Source organism: Scyliorhinus torazame, chromosome 5, assembly GCF_047496885.1.
Source record: "Scyliorhinus torazame isolate Kashiwa2021f chromosome 5, sScyTor2.1, whole genome shotgun sequence".
In the NCBI taxonomy this organism is placed as follows: Eukaryota; Metazoa; Chordata; class Chondrichthyes; order Carcharhiniformes; family Scyliorhinidae; genus Scyliorhinus; species Scyliorhinus torazame.
The window spans coordinates 116,064,754-116,080,090 of record NC_092711.1 but is presented as its reverse complement, the minus strand read 5'-3'; the positions used below and the strand labels follow the sequence as shown (position 1 = coordinate 116,080,090).

At 47.0% G+C, this 15,337-nt stretch overlaps 1 protein-coding gene across 2 annotated transcripts in view; it reads right to left on the bottom strand.

Annotated features, from left to right (window-relative positions):
• Positions 1–1,131: 1,131 nt before the first annotated feature.
• The window catches only part of LOC140419561 (uncharacterized), a 29,137-nt gene continuing 14,931 nt past the window's right edge, over positions 1,132–15,337 (bottom strand). The window contains exons 3-4 of one of the 2 annotated variants that reach the window (XR_011945868.1): positions 8,700–8,822; positions 1,132–2,006 (exon numbers count right to left, since the gene is read on the bottom strand). The gene's annotated coding sequence lies outside the window, so the exon portion shown is untranslated. The remainder of the gene's footprint in view (positions 2,007–8,699; positions 8,823–15,337) is intronic. The other variant, XR_011945867.1, reaches the window with a different exon arrangement.

The window sequence follows — 15,337 nt, the reverse complement described above, 5'->3', positions numbered from 1 at the left end:
GGAAGTAGTTGAGTCGGAAACATTAGGGACCTTCAAGCAGCTATTGGATAGGCACATGGATGACGGTAAAATGATATAGTGTAGATTTATTTGTTCTTAAGGGCAGCACGGTAGCATTGTGGATAGCGCAATTGCTTCACAGCTCCATGGTCCCAAGTTCGATTCCGGCTTGGGTCATTGTCTGTGCGGAGTCTGCACGTCCTCCCCGTGTCTGCGTGGGTTTCCTCCGGGTGCTCCAGTTTCCTCCCACAGTCCAAAGATGTGCGGGTTAGGTGAATTGGCCAATGATAAATTGCCCTTAATGTCCAAATTGCCCTTGGTGTTGGGTGGAGGTGTTGAGTTTGGGTATGGTGCTCGTTCCAAGAGCCGGTGCAGACTCAAAGGGCCGAATGGCCTCCTTCTGCACTGTAAATTCAATGATAATCTATGATTAATCTAGGACAAAGGTTCGGCACAACATCGTGGGCCGAAGGGCCTGTTCTGTGCTGTATTTTTCTATGTTCTATGTTCTATGTTTGTCTCTTGTATTTCACTGCGGTGACAGGGCAGAGACATGATTGAAGGGATTTAAACATGGGAGTTCTGGGAAAAATGGGCAAGGATTTCGGAGGTGGCAACATGTTCAAAGAGTTTGGCGAGGAGAGGGAGGTTGAAGATGGGGCAGTAATTTGTAAAGATGGCAGGGTCAAGGGTTTGTTTTATTGAGGAGGGGGTGATGATGGCAGATTTGAAGGACAGAGGGACAGTACCTGAAGAGAGAGAAATGTTGACAATATCCATGGACACAGGGTAGTTGGCTGATCAGTAGCTCAGTGGGTGGAGCAGGAGCTGGGTCTCATGGACAATATGAGCTCAGAGAGGGCATGAGTGGAGATGGGAGAGAAACTAGAGAAAGATGTGAGTTCAGGGCTCGGGAAAGCATGAAAGTTAGGGACAGTTTGGTGCTTGTGGAAGGGAGGGAAGCAGCAGAGGCAGCTGATCGGATTTACTCAATTTCAGTCACAAAGAAGCTCCACAAGCTCCTCACACTTCTTGTTGGAGGTGAGGATGGAAGAGACAGGGGAGAGCGAGAGTACTTCAAAAGGAACTAACTTGTGTCAAAGATATTGAAAAGTTTCAACACACTGCGTATTTCACACAAATCTAATTTATTTGACTTTTAGCCAGAATATTAGCCCCCTGTAAATGGGCTGGAGTTTGTTATCAGCAGAAAGAGACCCAAATGAACATGGTTCAGTCCTGAATGTGAGAAACAGCAAAATCCAATTACTGTGGTTACTTGTGACCTCGTTGGTGTGTCAGCAGATTGGATGATCGAGTGAATCCCTTCCCACACTGAGAGCAGATGAATGGTCTCCCCCCAGTGCGAATTCACTGATGTACAGTGAGGTCAGATGATTGTCTGAACCCAGTCCCGCAGTGAGAGCACCGGACCGGTCTCTCGTCAGTGTGAACACGTTGATGGAACATCAGATTCCTAGAACTTTTATAGCAATTCCCGCAATCTGGACATTGAAAGGGTATCCCATCAGTGTGAACTCGCTGGTGTCTCAGCAAGTGGGCTGAAACAGTAAATCCCTTCCCACATTTGGAGCAGGTGAATGGTCTCTCCCCAGTGTGAACTTGCTGGTGTGCAGACAGATTGGATGACTGAGTGAATCTCTTCCCACACTTGAAGCAGGTGAATGGTCTCTCTCCAGTGTGACTGCGTCAATGAATTTCCAGCTGGGATGGAGAAGTGAATCCTTTCCCACAGTCCATACATTTCCACTGTTTCTCAGTGTGACTACATTTGTGTCTTGTGAGGCCTGATGATCGAGGAAATACTCGTCCACACACACAACACGTGTACGGTTTCTCCCCACTGTGAACGATGCTGTTTCCTTCCATGTTCAAAGTACGATGATATTCAGGATATGACAAATTAAGGACTCTGTCAGATCCGGATGTGATGTTAGGTTTGGGTTTCCGGACTTTGAAGCCTCCCCTTCGAACACCCTGTGAAACTGATTTAAAACAGAAAATAGGGAGTGAGAGATAAGCCAAAAAAACACAAAGGTAGGTTGTGAAATTGAGCTGAATGAATCTGGTCATTTGTGGGGCCGGCTCTGGGAAAAAGTGACCATGAAAACTGCTGGATTGTCAGCATTGCCCAGGTCAAGGAGACACAGCCTGAGTGAGTGAGACACAGACACAGACAGAGTGAGAATTTTGTAATTTGGTGCAGTGAGGTAACCAGGAAAGGCAAATGGTTAATCTAATTTTGCTGTTTTTCAGTTAAAAGTGCAGTGTAGATTAGTGTCTGATTGGCTGAAGCTGCCCGCACACTAATTGCTGAGAGGCAGTTATCTGGCAGTCACCTAAGGCCTGTTAAGGGGCACAAAGGTACACATTGTATTCTATACTTTGAAGTTTTAGTGTGAGTCATCCTAAAGTCTGTATAAAAGACAAACAGAAATCGCACTTAGTAAGCATTGCGCAGGTCAAGGAGACACAGCCTGAGTGAGTGAGACACAGACAGAGTGAGAATTTGGTAATTTGGTGCAGTGAGGTAATTCGGTGCAGAGTGGGAGAAGGTGCTTTTTCCCGACTGTTTTGTTCTCTCTCTTTCACCGGGCCTAATTTTGGGAGCCGTTCGGAGGAGGAGGAGCAGTCTCTGTGAGTATAAAAACCTAACGGTAACTTCCTGTTTTCCAGTTTTTTTTCTCCAAAAGTGACGTCAGAGGGAAGCTGTGATCTGATTGGTTGATAGCAAATCTGCCCCAAATTTTAAAAAAACACAGCTAAACTCGTAAACTTAAATTAAACTAATTAATTAATTAGTGATGGCTGGTCAGGTGATGTGTTTGAGCTGCTTGATGTGGGAGCTGGCAGATCCCATTGCGAGCTGCAGCGACCACATCTGCAGTAAGTGTTGGCTGCTCGAAGAGCTCCGGCTCAGAGTTGATGAGCTGGAGTCTGAGCTTCAAACACTGAGGCACCTCCGGGAGGGGGAGACTTACCTGGACACTGTGTTTCAGGAGGCAGTCACATCTGTCAGAGTAAGTATTTTAAATCCTGCCAGTGGCCAGGGACAGCAGGGTGTGACTGCAAGTCAGGCAGGTAAAGGGAACCAGCAGTCAGGAACTCAGGAGCCTCAGCCCTTGACCCTGTCCAACAGGTATGAGGCACTTTCTCCCTGTGTGGATGGCGAACAGGGCTGCAGGAAGGATGAGTCAGCTGACCAAGGCACCATGGTTCAGCAGGCCATTCAAGGGGAGGGAGTAAATAGGCAAGTTGTAGTTGTAGGGGATTCTATTATCAGGGGGATAGATAGTATCCTTTGTGACCGGCTTGAAAGGATACTGGAGAGGGAGGGGGAGGATCCAGTTGTTGTGGTCCATGTCGGTACCAACAACATAGGCAAGTCTAGGAAAGAGGACCTGTTTAGAGATTATAAAGAGCTAGGATTCAAATTAAAAAAACAGGTCCTCAAGGGTCATAATCTCCGGATTACTGCCTGAGCCACGTGCAAATTGGCATAGGGAGGCAAGAATAAGGCAAGTTAACACGTGGCTGAAAGAGTGGTGTGGGAAAGAGGGATTCCTTTTCATGGGACACTGGCATCAGTTTTGGGACAGGGGGGACCTATACCGTTGGGATGGTCTCCACCTGAACCGAGCTGGGACCAGTGTTCTGGCGAAAAGAGTAAATAGGGTGGTCAATAGGACTTTAAACTAGAGATTGGGGAGGGGGGGGGGGGGGGGGGGAAAGTCAGGGAACCAAGAGGTGAAGTAATCAGTGGGAAGCGTAGCTGCTTAGGAATAGAAAAAAGCACAAAAAGACAAAACTCAGGAGAGGTTACGATAGTCCCCATCCCAGAAAATATGACACAGTGTATGGAAAGGCTCAGTAAACCAAGGTCCACCACACTAAGAAAACAAAAAGGGACGGTCAATAGAGAATTAAATGTGCTATATTTACATGCGCACAGTGTACGGTGCTAGAGAAACTAAGGGGTCTAAAAATTGATAAATCTCCGGGCCCAGATGGGCTACATCCTAGAGTTCTAAAGGAGATAGCTGAAGAAATAGTGGAGGCGTTAGTTATGATCTTTCAAAAGTCACTGGAGCCAGGGAAAGTCCCAGAGGATTGGAAAATCGCTGTTGTAACCCCCCTGTTCAAGAAGGGAACAAGGAAAAAGATGGAAAATTATAGGCCAATTAGCCTAACCTCGGTTGTTGGCAAGATTCTAGAATCGATTGTTAAGGATGAGATTTCTAAATTCTTGGAAGTGCAGCGTCCGATTAGGACAAGTCAGCATGGATTTAGCAAGGGGAGGTCGTGCCTGACAAACCTGTTAGAGTTCTTTGAAGAGATAACAAATAGGTTAGACCAAGGAGAGCCAATGGATGTTATCAATCTTGACTTCCAAAAGGCCTTTGATAAGGTGCCTCACGGGAGACTGCGGAGTAAAATAAGGGCCCATGATATTCGAGGCAAGGTACCAACATGGATTGACGATTGGCTGTCAGGCAGAAGGCAGAGAGTTGAGATAAAAGGTTATTTTTCGGAATGGCAACCGGTGACGAGTGGTGTCCCGCAGGGTTCAGTGTTGAGGCCACAGCTGTTCTCTTTATATATTAACGATCTAGATGATGGGACTAAGTTCTGGCTAAGTTTGCCGATGATACAAAGATAGGTGGAGGGGCAGGTGGTATGGAGGAGGTGGGGAGGCTGCAGAAAGATTTAGACAGCTTAGGAGAGTGGTCCAAAAAATGGCTGATGAAATTCAACGTGGGCAAATGCGAGGTCTTGCACTTTGGAAAAAAGAATAGAGGCATGGACTATTTTCTAAACGGTGACAAAATTCATAATGCTGAAGTGCAAAGGGACTTGGGAGTCCTAGTCCAGGATTCTCTAAAGGTAAACTTGCAGGTTGAGTCCGTAATTAAGAAAGCAAATGCAATGTTGTCATTTATCTCAAGAGGCTTGGAATATATTCGGGCAGCACGGTAGCCTTGTGGATAGCACAATTGCTTCACAGCTCCAGGGTCCCAGGTTCGATTCCGGCTTGGGTCACTGTCTGTGCGGAGTCTGCACGTCCTCCCCGTGTGTGCGTGGGTTTCCTCCGGGTGCTCCGGTTTCCTCCCACAGTCCAAAGATGTGCAGGTTAGGTGGATTGACCATGATAAATTGCCCTTAGTGTCCAAAATTGCCCTGAGTGTTGGGTGGGGTTACTGGGTTATGGGGATAGGGTGGAGGTGTTGACTTTGGGCCGAATGGCCTCCTTCTGCACTGTAAATTCTATGATAATCTATGATAAAAGCAGGGATGTACTTCTGAAGCTTTATTAAGCATTAGTTAGGCCCCATTTAGAATACTGTGAGCAATTTTGGGCCCCACACCTCAGGAAGGACATACTGGCACTGGAGCGGGTCCAGCGGAGATTCACACGGTTGATCCCAGGAATGGTAGGCCTAACATACGATGAACATCTGAGGATCCTGGGATTATATTCATTGGAGTTTAGGAGGTTGAGGGGAGATCTAATAGAAACTTACAAGATGATACTGAATGACTTAGATAGGGTGGACGTAGGGAAGTTGTTTCCATTAGCAGGGGAGACCAGGACCCGGGGGCACAGCCTTAGAATAAAAGGGAGTCACTTTAGAACAGAGATGAGGAGAAATTTCTTCAGCCAGAGAGTGGTGGGTCTATGGAATTCATTGCCACAGAGGGCGGTGGAGGCCGGGACGTTGAGTGTCTTTAAGACAAAAGTTGATAAATTCTTGATTTCTCAAGGAATTAAGGGCTATGGAGAGAGAGCGGGTAAATGGAGTTGAAATCAGCCATGATTGAATGGTGAAGTGGACTCGATGGGCCGAATGGCCTTACTTCCGCTCCTATGTCTTATGGTCTTAAAAACCCAACTGACCTCTTTGGGAGGAGAGAGAAAGAGGTGAAGAGGGATTTTGTATATCTACAAGACATGTGGAGTTTGCACTTTCTCCCCGTGTCTGCGTGGGTTTCCACCCGGTGCTCAGGTTTCCTCCCACAGTCTAAAGAAGGGCACGTTAGGTGGATTGGCCTTGATAAATTGCCCCTTGGTGTCCAGGGTCAGATTAGGTGGGGCGATGGGGTTACAGGGACAGGGTAGGGGTGTGGGCCGAGGCAAGGTACCCTTTCAGAGGATCAGTGCAGATTTGACGGGCCGAATAGCGTCCTTCTGCACTGTCGGAATTCTATGGTTATAATTCTATTCTACGAATCTTTATAAAGCTCTGGTCACCACTCTTCAGGAAGAATGTGAAGGTTCTTGGAGAAGGTGCAGAGGAGATTTACCAGAATCGTTCCAGCAAAGGAGGTTATGGTGAGATTTGATTCAGGGACACAAGATTATGCCAAGTTGCCATCAGGTGGACAAAGAAACTCTGTTTCCATTCACTGATCGTACAAGCAGTCGGGACACAGATTTAAAGTTTTGGGTAAAACTGGATTGAACAATATAAGATGCTGAGGGGTCTTGACAGGGTGGATGTGGAGAGGATGTTTCCTCTTGTGGGAGAATCTGGAACAAGGGGGTCACTGTTGCAAAGTGAGGGGTCACCCATTTCAGACGGGGATAAGGATTTGTTTTTCTCGTGAGGTTGCAAGACAGGGGGTGGCATAGTGCTTAGCACTGCTGCCTCACAGCACCAGGGACCCGGGATCAATTCCCACCATGACTGTGTGGAGTTTGCACTTTATCCCGTGTCTGTGTGGGTTTCCTCCGGGTGCTCCGGTTTCCTCCCACAGTTCAAAGATATGTAGGTTAGGTTGAATCGGTAAGGATTGTATTCGCTGGAACATAGAACATACAGTGCAGAAGGAGGCCATTCGGCCCATCGAGTCTGCACCGACCCACATACACCCTCGCTTCCCCCCTATCCCCGTAACCCAATAACCCCTCCTGATCTTTTTGGTCACCAAGGGCAATTTATCATGGCCAATCCACCTAACCTGCACATCTTTGGACTGTGGGAGGAAACCTGGGCACCCGGAGGAAACCCACACAGACACGAAGAATGTGCAGACTCCGCACAGACAGCGGGGAATCGAACCTGGGACCCTGGCGCTGTGAAGCCACAGTGCTATCCACTTGTGCTACCGTGCTGCCCCAAGTTCAGAAGAATGAGGGCGGATCTCATAGAAACCTTGAAAAAGTGAGTGGCGCAGAGGTTAGCGCAGCTGCCTCGTTTCGCCGAGGACTCGGGTTCGATTCCGGCCCCGGGTCACTGTCTGTGCGGAGTTTGCACATTCTCCCTGTGTTTGTGTGGGTCTCACCCCCACAAATCCAAAGATGTGCAGGGTAGGTAGATTGGCCTCGCTAAAATTGCCCCTTGATTGCAAAAAAAGAATTGGGGAGTCTAAATTTATGTGAAAAAAAACCTGGGTGAGACAGAGTAGATTCAGGAAGGATGTTCCTGATAGTGGGTGTGTCCAGAAATAGGGGTCACAGTCTGAGGATACGGGGTAGACCATTTAGGACAGAGATGAGGAGAAATTTCTTCACCCAGAGAGTGGTGAGCCTGTGGAATTAATCGGCACAGGAACTAATTAAGGCCAAAACATTGCATGTTTTCAAGAAGTAGTTAGATACAGCACTTGGGGTGAAGAGGATCAAAGGATATGGGGGTGAAGCGAGATTAGGCTATTGAGCCGAATCAGCTCTGATCGTAATGAATGGTGGAGCAGGCTCGAAGGGCCAAATGGTCTCCTGCTTCTATTTTCTATGTTGCTCCGTATCTCTGCATGTAAATGGTCCAGGAGGTATGAGGAAGAATGTTTTCACACAGCCAGTGGCAAGGACCTTAAACTTGCTGCCTGTGACGAAGTTTGGAAATAGAAACAATAAATGATGTTTTTAAAAATTGGATAGAAACCTGGGAGAAATAAAGCTGTGAGGATACAGAGACAGAGCAAGAGAATGACTCTGACTGGATTGCTCCAGATAATAATAATCTTTATTAGTGTCACAAGTAGACTTACATTAACACTGCAATGAAGTTACTGTGAAAATCCCAAGTCGCCGCACTCCGGCGCCTGTTCGGGTACACTGAGCGAGAATTCAGAATGTCCAATTCACCTAACAAGCACGTCTTTCGGGACTTGTGGGAGGAAATCACAGCACTCCGCAGACAGTGACCCAAGCCGGGAATCGAACCCGGGTCCCTGGTGCTGTGAAGCAACAGTGTTAACCACCGTGCCGATTAGAGAGCTAGCATGGACTCAATGGACCGAATGCCCTTCTCTGCCCATAATGTTTAAAAATAAATTTAGAGTACCCAATTCATTTTTTCAAATTAAGGGGCAATTTAGCGTGGTCAATCCACATAGCTTGCACATCTTTGGGCTGTGCAGGCGAAACCCACGCAAACACCAGGAGAATGTGCAAACTGCACATGGGCAGTGACCCAGAGCCGGGATCGAACCACCGTGCTGCCAGCCGATTCTAATATTTTTGTCTAATCTCGCCTTGTAATTTAACCCCGGGTGGTTCAGATATCACTCAGGTAAATCTGTGCTACACTCCCTCCGAGGCCATTCTATTCTTCCGGTTTGTTGCCCAGAACTGAACACAGTTCTCCAGGTTTGGTCTAACCAGGGTTTGTGAATCTTGGGGCTTTTCCAGTCACACTGAGACCTGAAATCGTCCCTCACAGACAGAACAGACAAACCTTTTACCTTCCACACCCAGAAGCTGCTGATATTCAGGTTTTGATGAATCGAGTGACTCTGTCAGATCGCGATGTGACGTTTGGTTTGCGTTTCCCGTCTGTTAAACCTCCACTTCCAGTATCCTGTAAATTTACAGAAACCTCACTCAGTTTCGGATAGAAATTCACAACATTCTCTCCTCGCCAACTTTGATTAAATGTATTCCTGGAGGTTTGATCACATGACCTGCCCACATCCTCCAGCCATTAATCGGTCAACACATCCATCCTTGTGACACACTGCCTTCCTCGGCCAATTGGGAAGCAAAATGACTCATTAACTTACAGCACAGTTACTGTCCCAACGATTTTCCATACACCCAGGGATGAACCTCACCAACGCAGGGAGCAGAGTTGGTGTGAACACGGAGAGGAGGAGCTTCGGAACAGTAAATATAAATAACTTACCTCGGCGATTCATGGCCTAGTCGGCAGGGAGAGGAGTTGGCGCAAATCCAGGAAGAAGGAGCTTTGGAACAGTAAATATAAATAACATACCTCAGAGTAGGGCAGCACGGTAGCATTGTGGTTAGCACAATCACTTCACAGCTCCAAGGTCCCAGGTTCGATTCCCGGCTTGGGTCACTGTCTGTGCGGAGTCTGCACGTCCTCCCCGTGTCTGCGTGGGTTTCCTCCGGGTGCTCCGGTTTCCTCCCACAGTCCAAAGATGTGCAGGTTAGGTGGATTGGCCATGCTAAATTGTCCTTAGTGTCCAAAATTTCCCTGAGTGTTGGGTGGGGTTACTGTGTACTGGGTAATGGGGATAGGGTGGAGGTATGGGTTTGTAGGGTGCTCTTTCCAAGAGCCAGTGCCGACTCGATGGGCCGAATGGCCTCCTTCAGCACTGTAAATTCTATGATATGACTATGAGTAAAGCTGATTGGCTGGTTGGGAATCGGTTCCTAAATTTGAAAAACTGGAGTAATTAACTCAGTCGAGGAGTAACGAGGAGATTAGTCACTAGGAGATTGCTGTTTGTATCTATAATCATCGATTTGGATGAGAATGTACAAGGCTTGATCAGTAAGTTTGCAGATGACACTAAAATAGGTGGTATTGTCGGCAGTGAGGAAGGTTATCAAAAATTGCAGCAGGCTCTTGATCAGCTGGGGAAGTGGGCCGAGAAATGGCAAATGGAATTCAATACAGATAAGTGTGAGGAGTTGCATTTCAGAAATCAAGGTAGGACTTTCACAGTGAATGGTCGGGCCTTAGGGAGTATCATGGAACAGAGGGATCTTGGAGTTCAGCTGCACGGTTCTCTAAAGGTGGAGTCAGAGATAGATAGGGCAGCATGGCAGCACAGTGGTTAGCACAGTTGCTTCACAGCTCCAGGGTCCCAGGTTCGATTCCCCGCTGGGTCACTGTCTGTGCGGAGTATGCACGTTCTCCCCGTGTGTGCGTGCGTTCTCTGGTTTCCTCCCACAAAGACGTGCGGGTGAGGTGGACTGGCCATGCTAAATTGCCCTTAGTGTCCAAAAAAAAAGGTTAAGTGGGGGTTACGGGGATAGGGTAGATAAGCGGGCTTGAGTAGGGTGCTCTTTGTAAGGGCCGGTGCAGACCCGATGGGCCGTATAACCTCCTTCTGCACTGTAAATTCTCTGAAGAAGGCGTTTGGCATGCTGGCCTTCATCAGTCAGGGCCTTGAGTATACAAGTTGGGAAGTTATGTTGCAGTTGTTCAGGACATTGGTGAGTTCGCACCTGGAGTATTGTGTTCAGTTTTGTTGCTTTGCTGTCGGAAAGATGTTATTAAACTGGAGAGAGTGCAGAAGAGATTTACAAGGATGTTCCCCGGACTCAAGAGACTGAGTTCTAGGGAGAGATTGGACAGTCCAGGACCTTTTTCTTTGGAGCGTAGGAGACTGAGGGGTGATCTCATCGAGGTGAAAAGATCATGAGAGGCATGGATAGGGTGAATGCTCTCAGTCTTTTTCCCAGGTTTGGGGAATCGAGAACTAGAGGGCATAGCTTTAAGTTCAGAGGGGAAAGAATTAATGGGAACCTAAGGAGCAATGTTTTTACACAGAGGATGGTACGTATGTGGAATGAGCTGCCGGAGGAAATGGTTGAGGCAGGGACATTGATAACATTGAAAAGGCATTTGGACAGATACATGGATAGGAAAGGTTCAGAGGGATATGGGCCAAATACAGGCAAATGGGGTTGGCTTAGATGAGCTTTTTGGTTGGCATGGACCGGTTTGGGCCGAAGGGCCTGTCTCCATACCATATATTCGATGAACCCCAAGTCTCTTTGGACATCCACTGTACTTAACCTCTTTCCATTTAGAAAGTACTCAGTTCTATCCTTTCTTGGTTCAAAACAGATAACCTCACACTTGTTTACATTGCCACAATCTTGCCCATTCACCTAGTCCGTCAATATCTTCTTATAATTTGATGCTATAATGTATGCTGTCTGAGATGCCACCAAACTTTCATCAGCAACAGTGCAGAAGAGGCCCTTCGGTCCATCGAGTTTGCACAGACACATGATAAACCCGACCCACCAACCTAATCCCATTTGCCAGCACTTGGCCCATAGCCTTCAATGTTATGACGTGCCAGTCTTCTTCCAGGTACTTTTTTTAGCGGATGTGAGGCAACCCGTCTCTACCACCCTCCTAGGCAGTGCATTCCAGACCGTCACCACCCTCTGGGTAAAAACATTTTTCTTCAGTACATGTGTCAATAAATCTAACCCCACTCTCTGTTGTCTGTTGGTTAGCCAATTCTCTATCCAAGCTAATATATTATCTCTCAACCCGCCTGTGGGATTTTACCTTGATTATTACCTTTTGTGTGACACCTTATCAAATGTATTCTGGGAGTCCAAATACATCGACAGGACCCCATTATCCACTTGGCTTGTTACATCTTTCAAGAACTCCTAAGAAATGAGTCAAACAGGATTTACCCTTCACAAAACCAAGCTGACTCTGATGGATTGCAGTTTGACTTTCCAAATGTCCAGTTACTACTTCCTCAATAATGGATTCCAACAGTTTCCCAACAACAGGCTTTAAATTAACTAGTTTCCTACCTTCTGCCTTTTTGACCTAATCCAGTGACATTGGAGATTTTCTCAGTGGAGCCTCAGTCACCATCACTTACACTAACTTTAAATTCCAGATTTTATTAATTTAATGGATTGGAGCCCATGTCCCCAGAACATTTTCCTGTCTCTCTCTGGGTGACTAATGCAGTGACATTGTCACTGGGTCAGTGTCTCCCCCCTGGTCTCTGTGAGGTTGTTTGTGGAGAGAAGCCGGAAGCTGCGGATAGTGAGAGTGGAGAATGTTCATTGTTACACATTCGGCTCTGGGGCCCTGGGGTTTGTAAACCCCGCCCAACACTGACCTCTCACCTGAGACCTCACAATGCTCGGGCAATGATTGACGGCGTCGCGCGACCAATAGGAGAAGAATGGGCGGGTCCGTTGGACCAGGGTGGGGGAGATTGGTCCTCCAACCAATCGGAGGGAATGTGGGCAGGACAGGGCCGAGTGAAGCATGCGCAACCACGCTTCGTAAACATGTTATGTAAACCGAAAATCCGGAAAAATAGACCACCGGTACCTGGGGATCTGAGCGGGGTCTAGAGCCTTCTCACAGATAGGACTGTGCGGCCGCCATCTTTATTTGGTGCTGGCAAAGGTGCGCATGCGCCGTCTCAATATTGGGTTCCTCGCAGCAGTGCACATGCGCCCACCGCATCATTATTTGGATATTGGCAGCTCAGTGCGCACGCGCACCCACCATCTTTATTGGGGGCACGAGCAGCAGAGGGCAGGCTCAGTCGCCATCATTGTTGGGGGCAACATTTTTGAAACGTTCCTTCATGACAGAATGTCCAGCAAACTGCTTCACTCTGAGTTACAAATTCCTATTTATGGGGCAGAATATATGTCCAGGGCTGTGACAATAATTCGAATTTATATTGTGACTTGAACAGAATATAACTTTTAAGGCTTTCAGAGAAACGTTACAAAATAACAATTGACACTGAGCCACATGAGGAGATATTAGATTTTAAAGACAATCTTTAGGGAAGAAAGTGAGTTAGAGAGTCAGAGTTTTAAGGAGGAAATTCCAGAAATTGAGGCCTTGGCAATTCAGTAATGGTGGCGAGATTAAAATCAGGAATGCTCAAATGGCTGGAATTAAATGAGTGCAGCGATCTCAAAGGGGTGTGTGTGGAGGAGATAACAGTGATCAGGATGATCATTACCAAGGAGGAAAAGAAGAATGAGAAATTGAAACTTTTTGTGCCTTTTAAAAGGAAGCATTTGTAGATCAGTCGGCACAGGGGCTGGTGTGAGTAAGCACATGGGTAGCAGAGTTTGGGATGGGATGGAGGGAGTTGTTTAATGTTGGAATCTGCCTGCGAGTGCGTTGGAATAATTTGTTTGAGAGGTAACAGAAGAATGGATGATGGTTTTTGTAGCAAATGAACAGAGACTAAGCTGGAGTCTAGCTATGTTCCTGAAGTGGAAATCGGCAATCTTGGTGATGATGGATGATGACAAGGTACCGCATGGTAGGTTGTTGCAGAAGGTTAAAGCTCACGGGATCCAGGGTGAGGTTGCCAATTGGATTCAAAATTGGCTGGATGACAGAAGGCAGAGGGTGGTTGTAGAGGGTTGTTTTTCAAACTGGAGGCCTGTGACCAGTGGTGTGCCTCAGGGATCGGTGCTGGGTCCACTGTTATTTGTGATTTATATTAATGATTTGGATGAGAATTTAGGAGGCATGGTTAGTAAGTTTGCAGATGACACCAAGATTGGTGGCACAGTGGATAGTGAAGAAGGTTATCTAGGATTGCAACGGGATCTTGATCAATTAGGCCAGTGGGCCGACGAATGGCAGATGGAGTTTAATTTAGATAAATGTGAGGTGATGCATTTTGGCAGATCGAATCAGGCCAGGACCTACTCAGTTAATGGTATGGCGTTGGGGAGAGTTATAGAACAAAGAGATCTCGGAGTACAGGTTCATAGCTCCTTGAAGGTGGAGTCGCAGGTGGACAGGGTGGTGAAGAAGGCATTCGGCATGCTTGGTTTCATTGGTCAGAACATTGAATACAGGAGTTGGGACGTCTTGTTGAAGTTGTACAAGACATTGGTACGGCCACACTTGGAATACTGTGTGCAGTTCTGGTCACCCTATTATAGAAAGGATATTATTAAACTGGAAAGAGTGCAGAAAAGATTTACTAGGATGTTGCCGGGACTTGATGGTTTGAGTTATAAGGAGAGGCTGGATAGACTGGGACTTTTTTCCCTGGAGCGTAGGAGGCTTAGAGGTGATCTTATAGAGGTCTATAAAATAATGAGGGGCATAGATAAGGTAGATAGTCAACATCTTTTCCCAAAGGTAGGGGAGTCTAAAACTAGAGGGCATAGGTTTAATGTGAGAGGGGAGAGATTCAGAAGGGCCCAGAGGGGCAATTTCTTCACTCAGAGGGTAGTGAGTGTCTGGAATGGGCTGCCAGAGGTAGTCGTAGAGGCGGGTACAATTGTGTCTTTTAAAAAACATTTGGATAGTTACATGGGTAAGATGGTTATAGAGGGTTATGGGCCAAGTGCGGGCAACCGGGACTAGCTTAATGGTAAAAACTGGGCGGCATGGACTGGTTGGGCCGAAGGGCCTGTTTCCATGCTGCAAACTTCTATGATTCTATGTGGAACATAGAATTTACAGTGCAGAAGGAGGCCATTCGGCCCACCGAGTCTGCACCGGCTCTTGGAAAGAGCACCCTACCCAAGTACACACCTCCACCCCATCCCCATAACCCAGTAACCCCACCCAACACTAAGGGCAAATTTGGACACTAAGGGCAATTTAGCATGGCCAATCCACCTAACCTGCACATCTTTGGACTGTGGGAGGAAACCGGAGCATCCGGAGGAAACCCACACACACACACGGGGAGAACGTGCAGACTCCGCACAGACAGTGACCCAAGCCAGGAATCGAACCATGGACCCTGGAGCTGAGAAGTAGTTGTGCTAACCACAATGCTACCATGTTGCCCAGTAATCTGTGGTCAAGAGCTCATCGAGGGGTGAAATATTTCACCATGGTTGTGAACAGTCAGCTTCAGCTTCAGACATTGGACAGGGATGGAATTGGTGACAAGGAAGTGGAGTTTGTAGAGGGGACAGGAAGGGAATGTGTTCAGTCTTCTCAATATTAAATGGAGGAAAGTTCTGCTCATCCAGCACTAGATCAGACGGTGTGTGTCTTGGAAAAGAACTTGCAGGTGGTGATGTTCACATACATCTGCTGTCCTGCTCCATCCAGGTGGTGGTGGTTAAGGGTTAAGGAGATTCTGTCAAATTGTGATTCAGTTGTTGGTCTATTGCTTCCTGTTGCCCTCACTCCATTCTCACTCTCTCTCTCTTTCCCTCATTCTTTTTGATTCTCTCTCTCCCACGACTCACTCTCTTTCTCTCTTTCTGTTTCTCACATAGAATTCCCTAGTCCAGAGGGTTGTGGATGATAATAACAATAATCATTATTGTCACAAGTAGGCTTACATTAACACTGCAATGAAGTTACTGTGACCATCATTGAACATATTGAAGGCGGAGATG